This window comes from Saccopteryx bilineata, chromosome 6, assembly GCF_036850765.1.
Source record: "Saccopteryx bilineata isolate mSacBil1 chromosome 6, mSacBil1_pri_phased_curated, whole genome shotgun sequence".
Lineage (NCBI taxonomy): Eukaryota > Metazoa > Chordata > Mammalia > Chiroptera > Emballonuridae > Saccopteryx > Saccopteryx bilineata.
The window spans coordinates 177,179,466-177,203,969 of record NC_089495.1 but is presented as its reverse complement, the minus strand read 5'-3'; the positions used below and the strand labels follow the sequence as shown (position 1 = coordinate 177,203,969).

Sequence of the window (24,504 nt, the reverse complement as noted above, 5' to 3'; positions counted from 1 at the left end):
CATGTTATAGATGAGTACTATAAGTGATTTAAGTGATTTGTACAGTATCAAACCATTTAGTTTGGAGCATCTGGATTTTATACAAGGGGTTTCTGTATTCCAAAGCCCATGTGTCTTTCACTATATATACTTTCTCTCAAATTCAGTTTGTTTTTGATTTGTATTTTTCTAAAGTGAGAAGTCGGGAAGCAGACAGACTCCCACATGCTCCCGACTGAGATCCACCTGTCAAGCCCACTAGGGGGCGATGCAATACCCATCTGGGCAGCTGCTTCGTTGCAACCTGAGCCATTCCAGTGCCTGAGGCACTGGAGGCCATGGAGCGGGGTCCTCAGCATCCGGGCCAACTTTGCCCCAATGGAGCCTTGGCTGGGGGCGGGGAAGAGAGAGATAGATAGAAAGAAGAGGGGGAAGGGTGGAGAAGCAGATGGGTGCTTCTCCTGTGTGCCCTGACCGGGAATCGAACCAGGACTTCCACACACCGGGTGATGCTCTACTGCTGAGCCAACCAGCCAGGGCCTCAAATTCAGTTTTTTGATTGAATAGAAATAAGTTTTTTCAGGTCCAAATTCATGTTAAAAGAATCATTTAGTGACTGAAGCTATATATTTTAGAGGTCTAATTTGTTTACTAATAAATACCAAGGCTGACGACCAAGAAGCAGGTGTCTATCATAAAGCTAGGGAATCCTCCTGTTCTTGACAATCACTGACGTTTCTATGCTTCCCCATTCCTGGTGCCAACACTTAAATTTAGTACCCTACCACTTCTTACCTAGAGTATAACTACCACATTTCATGTCTCTAGTTTTTTTGTTTTGTTTTTTGCCATCTATGCTTCTATCTTCATCTTTCTTGCCAGGTGAACTTAATTTCTGACTCCAGCTCTTCTTCCAGGCTTCTCAAAGAAGTTCTTATCTTCACCCTAGCCAGTAGCAAAGTCCCTTCCCTCAATTGTAGCTAAGGTTTGCAGTTTTAGGTATTGCATGATCTTTTTTAATGCACTCTCCTAATCTGTGCAGAGGGCTGGAATCAGTTCCGGAAATTGAATTCCAAACCCAAATGTAATCGGTTCCTCATTAGTAGAGGATGCCCTGTATCCTGCACAGAGGCTCTGCCAAAGTAGATGCTAAATAAATGTTTAACACATCAATTAATGAATAAACCAGATTAAGAAACTTCAGTTGGTGGAACAAGGGCAAACTCGCCCCTCACTAAGGGGGGGCTCCTGGCCCTTTTCTGCTTTTCTCCGCTTCACTGGTTCAGGATCACCGCCCATTCAGCGACCCGAGCCCAGAAGGGACTGGCAGCGCGCATGCTCCGTACCCACAGCCGCCTTAGGGAACACCGCCCGCTTGGTCCCTCCCCGTTCAGGGCGCGGGCGCGCGCGCGCGCGACCCCCGCGGAGCGTGCTCTGCGTGCGGGTGTCCGCCGAGCCCGCCGGGCGCTAGATTCCCGAGTGCCTGGGCCGGGGCCTCAGGAGTGGGCACCGGGCCGGAGCGGCCAGCGGCGAGCAGCGTTGGCGGCGGCGGCGGCGACGTCCGAGGCGTAGAGGACGCGGGCGGTGAGTGAGGGCGCCGCGAGCGAGCGGGCGGGTGCCTCCGCGCGTGCGCAGCGCCAGACCGCCTGGCCAGGGGCGCGCTCCCGTCTGCGGGTCGGAGGGGCCAAGCGGGGTTGGACCGGGCCGGGGCCGGGCCGGGACCGGGACCGGCGTGGGGTTCGGGGTGCGGGGCGCCTGGAACCCCTGCCCTAGCTTTTGAGACTCCGGGCGCGCGAGCATGCTTCCTTAGGGGTTTCAGCGGGGACGGTGCCGGTCCGCGCGGGGGTCCGGTGCCCCAGCCCCGGGGGCTGAGCCGGCTGCAGCCCAGCTACCCCGGGGAAGGAAGAGGCGGTTCCCCGGGCTCCACCGGCCGCGCGGGCGTCCGCGGAGTGCGCGACCTCCGAGGTGGCGGAGGTCCAGCGAGGGGGCGCGGTCGGGGAGCGGTGCAGCGGAGCAGGTGGTGGGGGCCGCGCCCCTCGCCGGAGGAGCAAACGGGAGCAAACTTCCCTCGAGTAACTTTATGGAGGGTGCTCCAGGGACCGACGCCCCAGCCCTGGTCGTCACAGGATCCCGGCGATTGATGGTGGGATCCTGGGAGTTCAGTTTCCTTTTGCTCCTTGAGCTGGTTCACCAGGTTCTTAGCGGTATTCGTGGCCCATTCGCTGTTAAACTAGACCCATGAGTTTGGCGTTTTACTAAGAAGGATGTTTGCTCTCTTGGGATGAAAAGACTTAAACTGCTTGGTCTCTATTTCAAAGAAAGTATTGTTCAGGCATGCTGGGGATTCCTATTTATGAAGCAGACTATTGTCCTGTGTGTGCTTGGAAAAAGGCAGTTAATTCTATTATTAGCCTTAAAAACACAAAGGGAGATGATTGTGCTTTTTCTTTCTTTTTTGACAGTACTCTAAAGCCACCTCGCCAAATCATGGCATACAGTAATTCCCAAAAGTGGCTGCACAAGTGAAACACTGGGGAGTTTTCAAACTCGGCTCAAATCACGCTCCAGATCAATTAAAACGCAATGTATATTTTAAAGCTCCCTAGGTGGCTTCTTTAAGCAGCAGTTTGGGAACCACAGGTTTAATATAAGAAAGTCAAGATTTTAATTGCACAAAATATCAGTTTGTAGTTGGTGAGATGAAACTCTATAGCTTCATTTTCCAGAGACAGCAACTCACAAAGGGTGGTTTGTTTCTCTCACTGGGGACAGAGGGAAGCGTCTCTACTGTTTCAAACTTTAGCTGAACTCTAATGTGACTCCAGCGTCCAGAACAGTGTTCTATCTGGTGTTTTGAATTTCTGTTGGGGTTACTAAGCCCGCTTTCTCTGGACCCTGCCACAGCCAGATGATTCGTCGTCTTTTAAAACTCTCTCTACTCCACTTCTCCCTCCTCTCACTCTCCTCTTTTAACCATTCCCAGCCTGTGGGAGGATCCTCCTCGCGCAGACTGTTCTGGCTCTAAAGGGTTATTGCGGGTTTCCCTAGCAACCAGTTCTCCAGGGGAAGTGGGCGGGCCCTTATCTTTGGATTTCTGAATAGGACTGGCTACCTTTTCTGAAGATTTTGAATCACTATTTTCACTTCTTGGTCTCAGCGCAGGTAATGGTGAGCACGCAGTTCCAGTTTTTCTAAGTTTTACAGAATTATTTAATAATGCTCATACTGCACGTGGCTCTGTTGTTTTTCCAGAATATTTAGTATTCATTTTCCCCAGTTTTTTTCTCTGAAAACTTGTTTAACAAAGTTCGAAAATGAAGTGAAACAATAAAACAAAAACAAAAACCAGTTTTCCTTTGCAGTACACAAACCTAAGAATTGTATCATCGTTTCTCTCGAGTCCTAAGACCTTACAGTTAAAATTTAAAAGTGAAATATAATCCTACAGCTTTGCAAAAAAAATCTTTGGGTAATTTGTGGCAGAAAAACAATGCCCATATTGTATGTAAGTTTCAAGTTGGTTTTTTTCCTAGAAAGTACTGATTCTTTACAGAAAGTTATGTCACTTGTACTGTTCGACTTCAAAGTAACAAAGGAAAGGTACAGTTTGTCTACATATTTGCCCACTCCTCTTCCCCAACCCACATACATCCAAAGATGCTTTCTAAACATGTTAGTTCTTTTGTGCCCAAAACAGATAGATATTTGCTAGTCATCTAATTCCAGTTTGCCTTGCAAGGAACTGTTAAAACTGTTAGGAAAAAAATAGTGTAGAAATATATCACTTACTTGTGTTAGGCTTTTATTATTATTATTATTTATTATTATTATTTTGAAACCTAACTTTATACTGTGATATAACGCAATTCAGTCAGTGAATTCCAAAGTGCTTTTAGTAGTCCAGTGTTTGGGGCATTGGGTGTTGAAGAGGTTTTCTCTTGCTCATATCTCTTGTTTTGTGTACTAGTTAGGTTTCAGTTAACTGCACTATCAAGCAAGTTCTATAAGGCTAATTTTTTCCCATTTCACTTTAAGAAAAGAATAATGATGGTCTGACCTGTGGTGGCGCAGTGGATAAAGCATCGACCTGGAATGCTGAGGTCGCTGGTTCAAAACCCTGGGCTTGCCTGGTCAAGGCACATATGGGAGTTGATGCTTCCTGCTCCTCCCTTCTCTCTCTCTCTCTCTCTCTCCTCTCTAAAATGAATAAATAAATAAAGTCTTGAAAAGAATAATGATGGAAAGCTCTCTCATTTGATGGACCTTTTAGTTCATCAATAATGCCATGTTGCTAAGATAGTAACTGCTCACCTAATTGTCCCTGTTTTCATTGCTTGTTTAAAAATTGAGGCCTCTGAAGCAGGTGCAACTAAGAATTTCTATTGTTTCTATGGTTTTTAAACATTAAAAAATAAAAAGCATTTATCCCTATTGTAGACATTTTTTTGAGTTATTAAAAAAATTAAGAAAATAACAATCACATTTTTCAGAAATAAATAACTACTCATGGGATGAAGTTTTGCTATTAGTCTTTTTATTTGTCTGCAGAGACATGTTTTTAAACACAATTGGCCTTTTAATTTCATCTGTAGGTTTGAGTACTGTACTTTCACTTAATGTATCACAGATTTCCTATGCCTTTAAATCTTCCTTGGAAGTACAATGTTTAATGGTAGGTATGCCTGAGTTCAACCTGTTTTCTATTGTTTGACACATTTCCATTTTTAGTAGTTGAGAATATGGTATTAAATGGTGACTGCAAATCTGAGCCTGGCTACTTTTGATCTAAGTGACCTTAACTACCTAATTTTTTCATTGCATTTACTTGTGATTGCATAGCGTGAGGGTAATAATGGTGGCAGCGGTGTAGTTTCAGAGAGATGCAGTGAACCAAATAAAGGAAGGTCCTCAGCAGAGTCTGTCAGAGGACATAGGTTCAGAAGGTAATAGACATGCAGGCAGAGCTGTGATAAATGCCTTTATTTGAAAGTCTCAGTATGTCTGACCTGTTTGGGTTGGATTTAAAGAGAATTCCTCAGGCAAAGGTGAAGACTTTTATGACTCTTGAGGAGTTATTGCCCAATTGCTAATGCTTAGACACAGTGATTCCCGCAAGTGCAGAATGGTCATCCCATGATGTCAGCATTCCAATGTTTGTGGTCTTACTACCTTAATTGACATTTTTGGTAGCTAGTGAAATTAGTCATTTGTTTTTTGTTTTACGTTTTGAGAGTTTAGTCAGCTATTTTGCCCATCATACTCTTACTTGATAATTTTTAGAAATAATTTTAAAATCTGTTTTATGTAAAGAGTATTGTGCCTTTTTCATATTTGCCGTGATTTTCCCACCCCCAGGTTGTAATTTGTCTTTTACTTTATGATGTTTTCCCAAACAACAGAATATTTTCATTTTTATGTAGTCATCTCTCCATACCTTGTTCTTTATGATTTTTCTTTGTGAACAGTTATGTTTGGAAAACCCACAGCCAAAGTAAATGAAAGAAAATTTTGGAAATATATTAGGTTTTTACATTTAATTTTATATTAGTGTATCGATATGAATTGTCTTATACCACCTTCTCCCCAAAGCGCCAATTCTACCAGCATCATTTGTTAAGTATAAATAGTCCATCCTTACCTTACTGGTTAGTAGTTTTTCCTTTATTATATTTTAAGATCTTAACTAGTTTTGGTGTCTAGTTCTGTATTAGGCCTTACTTACCTATGCATTAATCTCTAATCTTTATCAATGCCATGTCTTTTTAAAGTAGATTTAGAATACATAGAAATACCTGGTAGAGCAGGTCACACTAGTTAAAAACAAACTGTAATTACATTCATCTATCTTAGATAAAGAGTATTATCTTCTTTTCATAAATACATGCATATCATATAAATTTAAGAATATTGAAAGGCTTACTGTGAAAGAAGGGGTCCCCAACTCTTTAAGCCCCTCTGCCCCCAACATCCTTAGTCTGCTCCCCAGTGGCAGCCTTCTGACTATTGACTAAAAAGTTTTCTTCCGAGTGTTTAACTGGGGCCATTTGTAAGATCTTTCCTCTGGATTGGTCAGAGAGTGGTCTTCCAGCACCGTGCACTGAGGCGGAGTCCAGCTGCCAGTGTTCGAGGAAGCATCTGTCTGCTATGGCAGCAGCCTGTTTGTGTAGTCACACAGTTCAGACTTACCTGTTTCACCTACTCTCCCAAAAATCAGCGTTAAGTCTTAGTGGGCTCTTGGGACGGCCAGTAAGCCAGTGCTCTACAGGGAGGAGGTGGGAAGGGCACAGAGGAAGACAGGGCTTCTCCCACAGCCTTTGCCAACCTTCTGTTAGCCCACCACCCTTTCACATCCAGTTTTTGAGTGGTCCAGAGTGCTGCTCAGCTTTCCTCACTGACCCCGTCAAACTGCACTCTCTCAGGTCTGCGAGGGTGCTTCTCATCATTCTGCTCTCCACCTCCATGATTGTGCTTAGTTTCACTCCTGTTCCTTAAGTCCGTGGGTCTGTGTCTTCTAGAAAGACGTCCTTACTGCCATCTTAGTGGAGTTGAGAGAAAGGTTATACTTGAATATTTGTTAAACCTGCCATCTTCATATGGAAGACCCTTGTTGATGAATCCTTAGAACTAAGAAATAACCAGTTACATTGCATTTTTATTCTGGCAAGGACTCATCTACATGGATAGTAGTCACTTTCTATTCAGGGACATAAAAGGTCATTCTATCATAGCAGAGGTATATATACCTCTTTTTTTTTTTTTTTTTTTTGCATGTAAGTCCAAATATTTCTTGTTAGGGTGCTTAGGTATTTATGTTTTTGTTGCTGTTGTGATGGGTTCTTCGTATTGACTTTGCTCGTATAAGATAGTTGTTGATTTTAGTATATTTATTTTATAGCTGGCTCTTATTCTAGGAATTTTGCAGTTTATTTTCTTGGTTCCTAGTTATATAATCAATTGCAGATAATGACACTCGTGTCTACTTTTTTCTAATAATTTTACCTTTTATTTTGGTATTCTGGCAGGCTGGACTAGTGTTGGCATTTTGGAAGATAATCAAATAGTAATGGTAATAATGTACAGAGTGTGTTGTTCTTTACTGTAACAGGAAAAACAGTGCTACATGATTGGCTTTTGGTTTTAAGTTTTTTTTTTTTTTTTTTATTCATTTTTAGAGAGAAGAGAGAGGGAGAGAGAGAGAGAGAAGAGAGAGACAGGGGGGAGGAGCAGGAAGCATCAACTCCCATATGTGCCTTGACCAGGCAAACCTAGGGTTTCGAACCGGCGACCTCAGCATTTCCAGGTCGACGCTTTATCCACTACGCCACCACAGGTCAGGCGGCTTTTGGTTTTAGAGCGCCTCATGAGGACAGGAAATCTAGCCTTTTATTTCCAATTTACATAGAGGTATTTGTATTTTTTTAAGGGACAGGAATTGAATATTAACAGATTAATGGTAGTAACTAAAGTTTGTCACTAGTATTTCATAACAAACCTATTTATTGATTTGAGTCCCAAATATTAAACTGGAGTAAATCTTCCTTTTGAATAATTCTTTAGAAAAACAAATTCAATTCATGAGAAAATTGAAAGGTACTATGTTTAGTTCATAATCATGTCTTCTAGGGTAGGGTTAGGGTGGGATATAGTCACCAGGCTTTTTCAAGAGAAACTATTCCAAGTTGCTAAATCCAGCAGTGATTTCTCTGTCTGTACTTGTTAGAAACATTGAATATAATGAATCATTCCCTCTCTTTTTTCTAAATATATGCTTTCTTCATTTAATTTTGTGGATACCACACTCCTACTTTTCCTACTATACCATTGACCCACTGGATATTTTTCTTTTTCAGTTGTTTCTTAAAATTTGTGTTGGTTTTCTTTTCTTGCCAACCTATTCAAGGCTCAGTTCTTACAGGACACTTGTCACGGTTGTAAGACTTCCATAAACTGCACGGAGCTGCTTAGGACTCCCAAATGTGTGTTTCCAGCTGGGGCACCACTCTTAAACTCCTGCCACACATACCTAACTACTTTTTTGACTTTTTCACTTGGGTATATAAAATGTACCTCAATTTTTTTTTCATTTTTCCAAAGCTGGAAACGGGGAGGCAGTCAGACAGACTCCCGCATGCGCCCGACCGGGATCCACCCAGCATGCCCACCAGGGGCGATGCTCTGCCCCTCTGGGACGTCGCTCTGTTGCATCCAGAGCCATTCTAGCTCCTGAGGCAGAGGCCACAGCGCCATCCTCAGTGCCCGGGTCATCTTTGCTCCAATGGAGCCTTGCTGCGGGAGGGGAAGAGAGAGACAGAGAGGAAGGAGAGGGGGAGGGGTGGAGAAGCAGATGGGTGCTTCTCCTGTGTGCCCTGGCCGGGAATCGAACCCGGGACTCCTGCACGCCAGGCCGACGCTCTACCACTGAGCCAACCAGCCAGGGCCTGTACCTCAATTTTAACAGAACAAAAACTGAATAATTCTCTTCCTCTGCAGACCTGCTTTTTCCTGTAACCTGCTCTGACTTGGCTCCATTTTTTCATTTATTTAGCCAGAAACCTTGGAATCATCCTAATTCTTCTTTTTCTCCCCCCCTCTGCGTCCAGGCTGTCAGCAAATCCTGCTGCTTTCTCTTCAGAATGTATCCAAAGTCTTGCCTTCAAATAGATTCTGGAGTTCAACCCCTTTTCCCGCCCCTACTGCGTGCTTCTTATCCAAGTGTCCAGTATCTCTTGCCTGAATTACTGCAGCAGCCTGTTCTTTCTCCTTTTCTGGCTACCCTTTAATTTGTTATCAGTTTAACAACCAGAGTGATTCAAAACAAAACAAAAACAATCAGGTTATACTTAAAATATACTCAGAATAAAAATCAGATTTCTCATAAAGATTCACAAAGCCGAATATGGTCTGGTCACCGCTAACACGACCTCTTTCGCTTCCCTCCTTCTCCTACTCTCCTTCCACCCGCCATCCTCACTCACCTCCTTGCTCATCTGGGGACATGTCAGGCACGGTCCCCCTTCCCTGTCATTGTGCTTGGTTTCCCTCTGCCTGTAAGAGATTCTCCGCAGATAGATCTATGGCCAACTCGCTCACCTCATCTGAGTCTTCACTAAAATTACACCTTGTCAGTGTTCTTTATAATTGCAAGCTTCGCCTTGTATCCCTCTTGCAATACCCTACTTACTCTGCAGCATTGATTTACCGTCTAAATTACTAGATGACTTGTTTGGTGACTTGTCTCTTTCCCCTACTTCTAGACTGTAAGTTCCATGTTGGGGAGTATTTTTTTTATCTGTTCATTAATGTGTTCCAAGTGTCAGGTACATAGAAGTTACTCAATAAATAGGTTTGAATGAATAAATGTAGTCTGCCCCCCACACACACACCGCCCCAATGAATTTCTCAGGAAGCGGCACAGTACACAGTGCTTCCGCCTCTGTGGATCCATCATTGGTTATTTAGCATCCCACCAGCAAGGGAGAGAAGTGCCAGAACGTGTACCGTTTATAATGGATGTAACACATAGAGAGTTTGTGAGGACTAATGAGGACCCTGTCTGTGAAGTGCTAAACTGTGCCAGTGTAGGGGAAGGTCACCTAACTGTCAGACAAGCCTAGCCACTTGCCTGGATTCATATCTGAAGGACATAAATTGTATTCTAGAACCTGCTCTCTTTGGATTTCAGTTTTTCAGTGAAAAGTTGTGCAGTGACTTCATCTTGGGAACTTTCCAAATTGGTGCCTGAGCCCCCTGGTAAATATCAGTGATGTACTGTTACAGTATTTATTCTTTAACTGATTTCTTAAAGCGGACTGTGACCATTTGTTTTCTTCTGTGCTTTCTTGCTGTTCAGGATACTTCTCCATCTCTCATGTCCCCTTTAATTCTTTCTTTCTCTGAGATTCTAGCTGAAGTAAGTTCTTTTATAAGGTGGTTTTGAAACCCTCAGAGCCACAAAAGCATATAACTGTATTCAAAACTAAAGCTGGAAAATCAAAGGCTCCCGGGTCTTTCCCTTCCGTTTCCCAGACAAGAGCACCTGGCAGTCATCCCTGCAGCAGTCATTTTAAAGTTTTGCTTGCAGGTTTTCTAGTCTTCTTTTGTGTCCTTCAAATCCAAGAATATCTTAAAAACATCAGACTACCTTTCCTCTTCTTTTTTATAGAGCAAGACATATTTGTATGGTTTGTACTGTTGCGATCGCTATGCAAATAAATGGTGTCAGTGTGCAAGACTAGATGATTATTAGAGATCTTCTGGTCATCGAATAGATGGCAAACCAAATATATATGTATCTCTATACAGTCATAAACCCAGTAGTAGCTGCTGCCTAAAAGCATAAAAATATGAACATTTCTTCAGTGTACATGTTTTTTCCTCAAGTTATATCTAGTTTGTTTTTTTTTAACTACTTAATTTTCCTGTAATGGTACAGGGTGCGGCAAAAGTAGGTTTACAATTCATATGGAAAAATAACACAATAATTAATAAATAATAATACAAGAGTAAGCTTTGTTTCATGTCCTCACAATTGTAAACCTACTTTTGCCCCACCCTGGGTATGAGCAAGGGTCGTCCCACATTCAGTTAGAGGGTATCAACATTTTAGTCATGATTACCACACATACTAGAAATGAAATTTCCCTAGCACTACTAATATGAATGCAGCTACAGTGTGAATTTGCCTTGCCTTTGAACCGCTATGTAGCATTGTATCTGGGTTTTGTTGTGAAGACTCATTCTTTTGCACATATCACGGTTACAATCTTTTATTTTGAACTTTGAACAGTCAGTCCTATTGCCAAAGCTGGGTGGAAAGCACTGACTTGCATTTCTGCTGCTGAATCACAAACTATCCCTTAGTTTAGGTTATTAATAGGTAGCCCATTTAGAATACACACCTCGTTTTTACAGTTCTCTGCTTGGTTTCGGGACTTGTGTAAGTTTATGTTTTGTATGTAGATATTTTCATTGATAGCTTGCTTATCTTCACTCAGTTTTTTGGAAGTGGTTCTCTTGCCTACCCCACACCAGCAAACATACCTTCTCTATATTGAGGGGCTCATTTTGGCTTTTAGCTTTTATTATACTGCATGTGTCCGGATAGACTAGGGCTTACATATATATAGCTGCCACCTATTTTTCATACCTTTGGTTCATGGAAAATGTAGTGAAAAATTGAGTGTAGTAGTCAAACTACATCTAGATGTGTTATTGGAGGCTTATTCAGGAATTATCGACATTCCTGGAAAGTTTAGAAAATGATAAAATTCTTAAATAAGATTACAGCATGTATCTCTTCCCAAAATAATCTTATTTTCAACATTAAAAATGGTGAGAAGCTACCCAGGAGTAGTAGCTTCTGCCCAAGATGCAAGTTCAGACTCCAGACAGCTGCTGCTGGCTACATACACAGCCCCTCCAGACACCCCATGTAAGACTCCCCTCTGACGGGTATGTGGTTTCATCCGTCACCCTGTCCTGGGCCTCAGGAGCTAGAGGAAGTGCTAGAAGCTGGCTCCCGTCTGCTGGAGAGTGGACAGGAGGGAGAGGGCACAGGAACAGTCACTTCTGGTGTTACTCGGTTTCTCACCTTCCCCGAAATTCCTTATGTGAATTAGTACATTTCCTAGTTAATTTAATCCTATTCAAGTATTTCTGTGGAACTGATGACGTAGCCCATGCTTACCGAAAAGTCTGGGTTACTCTATGATCTACTTTCTCTTGTCAGTGCCATGAAAGAGTCCTCATAGTGCCAGAATTGATCCTGGACTCTTGGTTAGTAAACATCTCCTGGCATGTGCTCAAAATGGTCACCAGGCCCTGCTACACTCTTCCAAGTGGCTGTTGGTTGGGATGTCACTGTGTAGTGGTGTTTGGGTTAGAGGGAAATCAGATGCTCAAGGTCAGTTCAACCTGGATTTTGATTTTATAGGTTTTCTAAACTTGTTTGTAATTAGTGAGTATAAAGTAATTATGAGGATAGCAACCCTACTGACATGTGCAACCTCTATTATCTTTTTTTAAAATGAAGCTGAGAATGTGTTGAACACCAGCTCTTTAATAAAAGGCTATTTTAAAATGGAAAGTTACTTTTGATAGATTAAATATTTCCTTTGGACTTCTGCAAAATCCTAATCTAAATTTTATTTCCAATAAACTGTTTTCTACTATTTAATGTACGTATAGGAAAATTCTAATGTTATGTGACATCAAACACTACTGTATGAAGTAGTATGGAGAAAGGTATTAAAATGATGTGGAAGAAGGCAGGTTCTACCTAATATGCCTCTCTTAAATGAAGGAAAAAGTCAACAACAAATTCTCTAAATGTTGGCATTCAGGCTTAGGGGAACAGCAGAGGTTGCTATGGAAATGTGATGCAGGAGAAAGTAAAGTATCAGAAGTATTTGCTGCTTTTTTGCTGGTTTATATGATGTTTCTAGGGACAGTGTCTACTCAAAGTCCATTTAAAATTTTCTCTTAAGATCTTCAAAGAAGGTGTTGTCAATTGCTATATCTTGTACCTTGTATCCTGTGAGTTTTAGGTTTGGGCAATGCTAAGGTATCAAACAATATCATGAACAAATAGAATTAAATTTTTGTGACAGAGATTGTCATGTTTCTTCATTCTGTCTTCCTAATGTATAAAAGACTCTTTGCAGTGAATGGTTGAAAATTATGCTTTGAGAATTAGTTACTGTTTTATAGAAGAGTAAAGCCAAAAAAGCAGGTATGTATAGAAACCTTCCCTGATCACTTATACTTTTCTTTTTTTTATTTTTACTTTTATTTACAGAGGGTCCTCTGATTGTGACACAGTTCCATTCCTATGACAGTGATGTAACCTGAATTTTGGTGTAAGTCAGAACACACCCTAGCCCAGTGGTTCTCAAACCTTTTGAAGTTGGGGCGCATTTAAAATCCTACAAATAATTGTAGGCACACTATATACAAATTTCTGAGAAATGTTATAATAAGTCAAATATTGAAGAAAAAAATATAAAATCCAAGCGTGCTTTTATGGTAATTAACCAAAACAAAATTAAATTTATTCTGACATAAAAAACATTTTTATGTTACATTTTTTGAGTTATGCTTTTTAGAATTTGTAAAAAAGAGGGGTTAAAAAATTAAAAAAATGACAAAATGTTATCTTTTTATATATACATTCTTAGTAAGATTTAGTAAATCTGGCAGTTCCTGGTGCGAATGTGTTAAGTTTTTTCATTCTTGTGTTTATGAGAAACATGAGTCTGATGTGTCCTAGTGATTTCTTCAATGTTTGGGCATATATTGAAAGGTAAAATCTCATTTCCTCATCAATACAGTGAAGAATTCCTCTCTTTTTACTCTTAATTGTGTTGAGGATAGAAAATCTTAATTCACATAAATAGGATGTTGAAAATTGTAGAAAAATGTTCAAAGCTATTTTAGATATTGCCTCATTCTTCTTTTATAGAAATCCAAAAGGCTTCAAGAGACAATTCCTTATGTTTAATCATCAATCCAAAACCCCCACCATACCTATGGTCTTAACTTGACACTAAACAAAGCATGGAAGGAACTTGCCTGCAGTCTTTCCCGGGAACATGGGGGGGGGGTAGTGTAAACAATCCAGCACCACAGCTTAACAGCCTTTTGCAACCTAATCAGGCAAGTGAGATGGGTGTTGGGCAGACTCTCAGCTTACAGCCAATTCCCCACACCTCTGTCCCCAAAAAGTCTAAACTTCAAAAACTCTGTTAGTTTTTTGGTCCCCAACAGGGACACATTTCTCTGGAATACCATGGGATGCACCTGGAAATCTTATAGGGCACACTCTTTTGAGAACCACTACCCTAGCCCAAGTCACTTACCTATATAACACAGTTGTAAAATCATAATTACAACATAAAAACACAGTTAAGGCCCTGGCCAGTTGGCTCAGTGGTAGAGCGTCGGCCTGGCGTGCAGAAGTTCCGGGTTCGATTCCCGGCCAGGGCACACAGGAGACGCGCCCATTTGCTTCTTCACCCCTCCCCCCTCCTTCCTCTCTGTCTCTCTCTTCCCCTCCCGCAGCGGGGCTCCATTGGAGCAAAGATGGCCCGGGCGCTGGGGATGGCTCCTTGGCCTCTGCCCCAGGCGCTAGAGTGGCTCTAGTTGCAGCAGAGCGACACCCCAGAGGGGCAGAGCATCGCCCCTTGGTGGGCGTGCCGGGTGGATCCCGGTTGGGCACCTGCTGGAGACTGACTGTCTCTCCCCGTTTCCAGCTTCAGAAAAATACAAAAAAATAAAAAAAATAAAAATAAATAAATAAAAACACAGTTAAGCCACAGGAAAAGGAAAAGGACGTAAATATACTGTACTGTGGTAGCAGAAAAAAATAACAAAAAATGAGTGTAAAAAATTCTTTACCTTTATTCCTGCGGTTGACTTGCACACTGGAAGGGGCATTGCAAGGCGGGAGAGAGTGACCTATTGGGAAGAGGAAGCTGGAGAGGCAGGAGAACCTGCAGAAGGTGCTGGAGATACTGGGTCAGGTGAATCAGGATTGCCTAAGGAACATGCAGGAGACGCTGGAGATGATTCTACCTGTACTACAGGTGTTTCGTCTGAGAAGCAGCTGATGTAGAGGGTACAGGACCTGTTGCAGGCCTCTCTGCCTTCCTAAAGAATTATTCCAGGATTGTCTGGAACTAGTTCTTCCACGTAGTCCGTAGTCGTAAGTACAACGCTAATGGTGTAAGCCAAAACACGTCTCAGTTGTTAAGTTTTTATGGGAGTGAATGTCATAAACTCGAAACATATGTTGAGGCTGTCATAACCCAAGGACCCCTTATATCTATTTTATAATCTTTGTTGAAAATCTTCAGTGGCTTACTTACTACCAGTCACAGTAAAATCCAAACTCCTTATGATGTTGGTAGTTCTACTTTTTGGTCTCTGAATTCTTACATGCTTAAATATTTTGAGAAGCCCAGAGAGCTTTTATTATGTCTATTGCTACTTACTGGAGTAAAAGTGAAAACAGAAAATCTTTAAAACAATATTTATTTGTTTAAAAATAAACAAATGTGTTGGTTGGAGCCTATGATGAAAATTTGGCCTCACCCAGATATGTAGCTGGAAATGGAAGGGGTATTTTAATAGCCTTTTCAGATAATCCTGGTTGTTATTTGATACCTCATCAAAACTTGAATGCTGGTTTCTTAAAAGTTAATTGTCATGCGGAATCTAAAACCATCAGTGAATTTTGCTCTTGTTTACGAGAATCCATTGGTCTGTCTTACACTATGAATGGACTCTTCACCTGTGCATGATTCTATAATATAATTGCATTGTTATTAGAAAACATTGGTTCAATGAGTTATGCAACTCTCTCAAATAGTGATGTTTCATTATACAATATCAAAAAATTATATTTATTTAATGTCATTACCAATCTCATCAGAAACAGTCATTAAGCATTGGGAAGCTAGCAAGCTCATAGTGGCATAATCCAGTGGTTTTCTGCTTTTTTACACTTGGAACCAATAAAAATAAAATTACTTCAGGGACTGCTGAGGCAGAAATTACCCTGAGCATAAGTGAATTTGACTAAGATTACTGGTTCTATATAATCTTCATATAACGTCAGGGTGGTTAACTCTTTAGCAGACCAGCACAAAATTTCTGGCAGACCGATTCGCGGACCAGTGGTTGAAAAACACTAGTGTAATCAATATTTTCAAGATTCTAATATTTGCTTGGAGATTTGAATGTTATCACTGGCAATTGTTTTCCTAAAAGTGACAGGCTCACTTCATTTATTTTTGAGAAAATGGCTACTCCATCCATACCTAAGTGTGAATAAGCACACATTGCCTATTTTCTCAAGTATAGTGGTGTTCCCTGAACAAAAGTGGCTAGTTCAGTTCTAACACAATAGTTGCACAAATATTTTTTCTCAAGACGATAATTCTAATTCGGTATCACCAGAAATGCTTTAAAGCATACTTCTCATTCATCACACAGAGTATTAAAAAGATATACTCAAGGGTCGAGATTTGATGAAATCAACAATCTTTATGCTTGTCTCCCAGAGAGTCCTCATGGAACAGAACGTGGATTATGGCAGAGAAGTGCACAGCACCTCGCCTGCGCCCACCTGAGCTGTTCCACCACTGTTCTTAAATTCCTGAGGTGTGAATGGGGAAGGCAAGGCGACTTGACCCAGTCCTTTGGTGCCTGCTCCCTTTGGCTGCTCAGGGTCTACTGAAGTGACCTTCGGGTGGCTTAGGAACCAGTTGCATCATTAGTTTTTTTAATTTTTTTTATTTATTCATTTTACAGAGGAGAGGGAGAGAGAGAGAGAGAGAGAGAGAGAGAGAGAGGAAAGACAGAGAGAGAGAGAAGGGGGGAGGAGCTGGAAGCATCAACTCCCATATGTGCCTTGCCCAGGCAAGCAGGGTTTCGAACCGGCGACCTCAGCATTTCCAGGTCTATGCTTTATCCACTGCGCCACCAAAATGTCGGACTGTGAACCAGTGTTTACAGGTTGGAGCTCTGGGAGAAAACCCTCCCTTTACTGTGGGGCGGAGGGCTTCCGCCAGGGCTTTGGGGTACGCCTCACGCAGACGCCACTGGGACCTCACAGAGCGCTTCAGACACTGTACCAGCGTCAGATACCTTCTGAACTGCAGTTCAAAACTGCCGGCAATGCTTACTACATTAAAATCATTCGTAGTTTAAACAGTGGGTGCAAAATAGATGTATTTCCCTCATTGCACCTTCCAAAACATACACTTTTATAAAGAAAAAATAGTGGAGCTTACTTGGAAATTCAAGCTTTTATTTTTTCCCAACACACAGTTAAAGCCATTATTTTATAATAGTTTATTTACATTATCAACTCGACTGAAAATTTTTAAAAATCATTGCTGGCGGTAAACGTTTCCTTTCATAAACACACCAGCCAAGCAAGAGACTTTCCAGTCATGACTAGGATATTCAGCTGGCCCCATTTATTCTAACTCTAGGTAGAGGTTGAGAGTTTCCTATTTTGGGTGGAAAAATACTAAATTTCTTAATGCTCCGGTTCTCGGTGAAGCGTGGCACGGAGACGCATGCGTGTAAGTGCCTGCCTGTGCTGTCTTCTCCTGTTGGGAATGTGCGCTTGTTTGCGGGTGGGCATGACATTCGACACTGTTCAGTCAGCGCAGTACACACAGGCCTGCTTTATTACTTTGTTTTAAGATGGGGAGCATCTAATGTAGTGGAAATTCATCTATTCAATGTTAAGTAGAGACGAAACACATTTTAAAGCCACATATTAAAGTCTCTTTAATTATCCATTTTTTTTAAGATTATTCATATGACTGCTTTCCTCCTTTTATATGAATTGCTAGCATTTATTATCTTTTCCAGTTCATTAAATCACTAAAATTCTCTACTGGTGCTATAAATAAATATGCCAGACCATGAATTGGGACAAGTTGATAAAGGCAGCTTTGTCCTAGTAACGGACGGGATCTTGCTCCTGGTTTACCCAGACTTCTCTTTGAATATGTGAATATGTTACATTAAGCTTTAGACTTTGGTCCTGGCCAGTTGGCTCAGCGGTAGAGCATGGGCCCCAACGTTTGGAAGTCCCAGGTTTGATTCTAGGTCAGGGCACACAGGAGAAGCGACCATCTGCTTCCCTCTCTCTCTCTCCCCTGACTCTCTCCTCCTCTCCCTCTTCCTCCACCTTCCGTAGCCAAAGTTCAAATGGCAAAATTCAAGCAAAAATTGGCCTCAGGTGCTGAGGATGGCTCCATGGCCTCACCTCAGGTGTTAAAATAGCTGGGTTCCTGAGCAACAGAGCAGTGGTCCCGGATGGGCAGACCATCGCCCCAATAGAGGGCTTTCAGGGTGGATCTCAATCAGGGCACATTTGGGAGTCTTTCTCTCTGTCTCCCTGCCTCTCACTTAATAAAAAAAAAGTTTTAGACTTTTAATGAAATAAAGTCTTGCTTTGAGTACATGTGGAGACGTGCTTTAGTCAAGCTTTAGTATTTTTAGTTGGCCTAGCTGCAAGTGGAGTGCAATATTATGAAACCACATTTGTGTTTAGACATGTTCAGTAGAGCCTCGGGACACATTAATAGATGTCTAGGTTCTTTACCACGGTGCCTGCAGAGACCTGTATCTCAGACAGCTGAATACACCCGAGACCTCATTTGCAGACCATTTTAGCCAGGACCAGTTGCACTCCAGCAGTCTAGGGTTCTAGATAGACTTGGAAGTGTTGGACTCAGTCCTTCTTGTTACTTACTAATTGAAAGCCAGGTGTGGGTATGGTGCTGTTAGCTCTTGTTGGGAGATAAGGAGATGCAGCCTTCAGAGAACTCGGTCTAATCAGACCACTTAAGGCAAGATGAAATGTGAGAAAGTGATGCAGGAAGTCAGGAAGTGCTGGGAAACCTTTGAGGTATCTTTGGAATGTTCTGTGAAGGCTTCTCAGGCTTCTGACAGGTAGGTTTGTAGGGAAAAGGGCAGGCAGTGAGAATGGCAGGAAGCAATGGGCTCATTTGCGCTATGGGAATGCCGTTGACCCTTGAACAACATGGAGGTTGGGCACTGGCCCACTGCACAGTTGAAAATCTGCATATCACCTTTGAATCCCTAAAACTGTAACTACTGTTGACTTACCAATAACTGTCAATTAACACATATATGTTAAATGTATTATATACTGTATTCTTACAGTAAAGTAAGCTAAAAAAAAGGAAATGTTATTAAGAAAGTCATAAGGAAGAGAAAATAACGGTATTTATTGAAAAAAGTCCGTATATAAGTGGAGCCACATTTTCCATACCTGTGTTGTTCAAGGGTCAGCTGTAGTCTTGTTTGTATTGTGAGTGTGTGAAGAGCATGAGGCAAAAAGCCTGGAGCCAGACCATGGAGATCCAAACAGAATTTCTTTTTCTGGGTAGATACTTGGTCTGTAGTCCTGACTTTTGATAGAGCAGAAGAGATCTTTCTTCACTTAATTACTTCTTTAGGGAGAGCAGCATAGAATCAGTAGTTGGTTAAGACTTGGTCACATGCCCCTTAATAAAGATCCCTTTTTGTTTTCTTTTTGTGGTGACATTTTTAATTTTATGAGAAGGGAGTGTTAACCTTAAGAAGTACTGACATCAGCCAGGTCTCTCATATGATCCTTATTCCTGGCTAGTGAAAATGCTTTTATATGGAGGAGAGGGGATGAGAAGCCTTAACTTGTAGTTGCAGCACTGCAGTTGTTCATTGATTGCTTCTCATATGTGCCTCGATTGGGGTTCAGGCTCCAGGCAAGCATCTTACTCTCAAGCCAGCGATCCTGCACTCAAGCTGGGTGAGCCCGTGCTTAAGGCAGAGACATCAGGGTTTTGAACCTGGGACCTTAGTGTCCCAGGTTGATGCTCTACCCACTGAGCCACCACCCGGTCAGGCAAAAATGCTTATGTTTTGATCACCACTTTCCTAATCTGTTCTTCCTTGGCCTTGTTCTATCCATCATCATTATAGAGCAGTGGTCCCCAACCTTTTTTGGGCCACGGACTGGCCTTTAGGGTGGGATGGATAAACGTATCACATGACTGAGACAAGTGTCAAGAGTGAGTCTTAGATGGATGTAACAGAGGGAATCTGGTCATTTTTAAAAAATAAAACATCGTTCAGACTTAAATATGTTATATAAATAAAACGGAAATAATGTAAGTTATTTATTCTTTCTCTGTGGACCGGTACCAAATGGCCCATGGACTGGTATCGGTCCGTGGTTTGGGGGTTGGGGACCACTGTTATAGAGGATCTTGTATGAGTCCATGTAGTTCATAACTCTGGTGAAACGGTTGCTTCTCTGTTTGTTATTTAAAAATATATGTATAGTACTAACAGTTGGGTTGCCATTTTTTAAAGATGTTTTGACTTGAATGTTTTTATTCTGTTTATTATATTTAAGGTACATACATATATAAATACTATATACCTATTGTTTGTTAATATAATGCAGAGATTCGGGAAGCCCAAATTTAAGAAGTTATTTTTATGACTACTTTTGATTTTCTAAGTGAGATTTATTTTTAACATTATTTTATGAGCAATTAGGTTATTTTATTCTGTACCTCTGGGCAATTCAAGTGGTGGCCTACTTATATATATAGTAGCTCTTAATTGAAAAGAAGAATTGCTGAATGTATTATTAGAATTGTATTTTTGTTTGAAATACCTTATTTTCTTAGTTCTGACATGTGTAATGAAGCTAAGTATAGAAACCCTCAACTTTTATTCCGATTACACCAGCGTGAGACGGGGAAGCAACAAGGGAGACCTTTATCGGTGCTGAGTTACTTTCTGCAGCAGACGGAGGCAGCCCAGACTGTGCGTCGGTGTTGATGTGCTACTGTAGTTAAGGTTATTCCAGCGTTTACAGGACAGTGTGCCTTTATAGTGTGTCCTTCACAACTGTCACGAGGAATTACATACTTTAAAGCTAATTAAAAGTAGTATAAAACATATTTTTTGATTTGGACTTTGAACAGATTTTTACTTCGAATTTTTGCCAGAAGCTGGTTTCTATAATAACCCTCTGTCACAGGCTTTTAATTCTATTTGGATATTTTGTTAAGCAATATCTTTGTGACTCCGTTTAGAAATAAATGCATGTGCCATTTTCATTTTCCTCTGGTGACTCTCTCCTCCAGAAAGAGATGTTAGAAATTGGGTGCAAAGGTGTCTTGTAACTACATATTTACACAATTTTTTTTCTCTGTAACAGATCTCTTACTTTTAGGTCTTATATTGTTGGCTTAAAATAACTATATTTTATTCTAGTCACATATATTATTTATATAAAAATGAAAGAAGGCATTTAATTAAATTGTAGTTAATCATTGCTCATTGTGCATGTGTGTATAATATGGTCAAATTGCAAAATTGGCAAGTGAACTTTTCTATGTGGTTTTGCTAAAATAAGAAATTAGCCTGACCGGGCGGTGGCACAGTGGATAGAGCATCGGACCGGGATGTGGAGGACCCAGGTTCGAGACACCGAGGTTGCCAGCTTGAGCGCGGGCTCATCTGGTTTGAGCAAAGCTCACCAGCTTGGACCCGGTCGCTGGCTCGAGCAAGAGGTCACTTGGTCTGCTGTGGCTCCCCGGTCAAGGCACATATAAGAAATCAATCAATGAACAACTAAGGAGCCACAACGAAGAATTGATGTTTCTTATCTGTCTCCCTTCCTGTCTGTACCTATGTGTTCCTCTCTCTGACTCTCTCTATCTCTGCCACTAAATAAATAAATAAATAAACTAGTAAGTCTCATTTTTAAAAAAAATTTTTTTTTAAAAATGACTTTTTTTTCTCCTGACCTTGCCTTTTCCAAACCTAATTTGTTCATTCTACAGTAATAAAAATGTTAAATATAAAATAATTTGTTATAACTTCACTTGGTTCAGTGGGGGTAGTGGTAATAAATTGAATTATAAAAGAGTAGTATTCATTTTTAAGGAGTGATCATTAGAATAACAGAATAACACATTTAGATGACTTGTATTTAGGAATTCTTTTTTTTTTTTTTTTGGTCTTGTTGAGCTTTTTCACTAAGAGTTGTGAATGTTGGGGAAATTGGTCCATGAGCCCCATTAATAATCAGAATTAATATAGCGTATCTGGTGACTTGAGGGTTGTCTGAATTTTTTCTTCTCGTTCCACATGCTGTTGGAAAGGGTAACTTTCTCAAAGTAGTGCATCTTTTAGTTAAGGATGTAAGTGAAGAGAGGCTTTGGAATTTAGTGATCTGACTGTGGAGATGTGTTTGGTTATTTCCCTCCTAATACCAGAAAAACATATATCCAGCTAAAGTAAAAAATACCTATAAATTTTTTTTGGACTAAAATACATTATTTTTCTCTGTCAACTAAAGCCAACAAACAACCTAGAGTAAGCCGTGGCAGTTGTTGGGCAAAACTGTTCCATTCCAGCATTTCCAGTAGGGATAATGTCCCCTGTTGGATCCGAACAATCTCCCCTCCGGCTTTCTCAGAAGAGACCTCCTGAGGCCTGATTTTACTTTTCTTTGGATAAATTGTTTTCAAATATCTAGGAGAAAGTCATACATATAATGATCATTGTAACATGGTATTTCTCCTTTTTAAACTAACATTTTAGTATAGATTTTCTTTGCAAACAATAATTTCTAAACAGACATTTAGCTTCAGGTTTAATCTATGTATAATGTTGTTATAAATTGATAAATCTGAGATTGATTGATAAAATTTCTTCAGCAGATATTACCCAGAGAGTTAATAGTTTTCCATTAATCAGTTTTATGTACATGTATAGTTGTATGCCATGAGAAGAGTATTAGAAATGCATTTTATTAATGCTAGAACTCTGACCAGTCCTGGCAATGGAAATTCTCATTTTGCAGTTTTCATCTAGGTTTTCTACCATATCGGTGGCTGTCACTGTAGCAGCCTTAGTGCCTTCTGGAGAATTGTGATTATGCACTTTATAAAATGACCACTTGATGAAAGCTCAGTTACTCTAATGGAGTTTATTTGGAATTCTGAGCCATCATCTTGCCCGGCTAGAGGAATAATTAACCAACCTAAAAAAGAATCCTTTCTCTCTCTTGAATTATATATATATTTCTGCCTGTGAGGTGCCATCAATTGTAAGACATGCTATTATTTTATGTACCAACAAGAAAGGAAAAAAATTCCAATAGTTATACTTAGGTGATGCTATCAATTTTAAGGGACAACCCAATTTCAACTATGTTTTAAAACATGGAGGGGGATTTTAAATCATTAAAATGCACATATATATACATAGAATGTTAGTTGGGTATTGATCAAAACCATAGTATTAAAATGTAAAGAAAACTTTTAAATAAATCAATTTTGTTGAACATCATTATACAGATTCTTTAATCTTAGAAGTATAGAATTGGAAAAGGTAAGAAATTATGTAATCAACTCTTACATGCCAGGAAACTTACTGTCAGATCCTTAAACTGCAATTTATTTACCTTGCTTACCAAAGTATCTTAGATGTTAAAAAAGAATTCATAGTAGCATTTCTTTAAATAGCTATCATCAAGGTATATCTTATTATACATTTTATATATAACCTTTCAAGATCATCTCATTTAATATGTGATAATGATTTGGTAGTTAGATGAGTTGTTTAGTATTTCAGACAAGTTACAGACATAGCTATAATCACCAAATATGTTAATACCATATGGAATATATATATATATATATATATATATAATGACAGAGACAAGAGAGAGAGACAGAGAGGGACAGATAGGTGCAGACAGACAGGAAGGGAAAGAGATGAGAAGCATCAATTCTTCATTGCGGCACCTTAGTTGTTCATTGATTGCTTTCTCATATGTGCCTTGATGGGGGGTGGGAGAGGCTACAGCAGAGCGAGTGACCCCTTGCTCAAGCCAGCAACCTTTGGGCTCAAGCCAGCTATCATGGGGTCACATCTATGATCCCACGCTCAAGCCAACAACCTAGTGCTCAAGCCAGCAACCCAGCGCTCAAGCTGGTGAGCCTATGCTCGAGCCCGATGAGCCTGTGCTCAAGTCGATGACGTTGGGGTTTTGAAACTGGGTCCTCTGGGTCCCAGTCCAACACTCTATCCACTGTGCCACCGCCTGGTCAGGCCCATATGGAATTTTAAGAAGAATCATTCCTGCTTCTAAAGAACTATCACCACTTGAATCCATGTTAACATAATAATTTTAAAAATTAAAAAAAGTAGAAAGCAAAAAAAACAAAAACAAACTGTCACATTCATTGGGCATACCCCCCCCCCCCCGATTTAAAGTACAAGTCGTACAAGTCAAGGTTAATTGTAGCTCTGTGTGATGAAAAGAAAAAGATTTAGTGAAACTGTTCTTGAGCATGTTCTTGCTAGAATTCAACTGAGTACTGGCTGAGAGAGAAGCCAAATTGAGTTGCTAGTGTAGACGTTGCCGATTGGCCAGAATGACTACTTGCAGCTTTGGGCTTTGAGGAGGTGGGTACAGCAGGGCCTTTGCCAACTCGTGATCTCATGGAGGTTTGAATGAAGTCCAGTGGACACAGCCTGGAGTGTGAGTTCCAGGTGCAGATTTGGGCCTCGGGTGGGGTCCTGATCACCATGTACAACACAAATCTTGACCATTGAACCTCACCTGCAAAACCTGAGCAGTTCGGGACCTGTTAGGCTCTTGGGTGGAACTGGAAAAGCCTGGGAATGGGATGAAATGTCAGTAGCTGTGAAGCCTGGAAGATTCCAAGGGCAGATAGCCAGATTAATCTTTGGGTTTAGTGTTTTGGAAGATTGTATCACAAATGTTTCCTGCTTTGGGTACAATTGTTGCTAATAGTGAAAACTTACCTTTTGCAGAGTGTTTGCAACCTTTATCAAAGTGCTTTCACAGACATGTAATCTTGCCTTCACAATAGACTGGAGAGGAATGAACTGGCTATAATTACCCCATTTGGCAGATGAGAAAATGAGGCTCACAGATACTAA

At 40.8% G+C, this 24,504-nt stretch overlaps 1 protein-coding gene across 1 annotated transcript in view; it reads left to right on the top strand.

The window, feature by feature from the left end:
• Positions 1–1,351: 1,351 nt before the first annotated feature.
• The window catches only part of BTBD3 (BTB domain containing 3), a 38,695-nt gene continuing 15,542 nt past the window's right edge, over positions 1,352–24,504 (top strand). The window contains exon 1 of the mRNA XM_066234821.1: positions 1,352–1,563. The gene's annotated coding sequence lies outside the window, so the exon portion shown is untranslated. The remainder of the gene's footprint in view (positions 1,564–24,504) is intronic.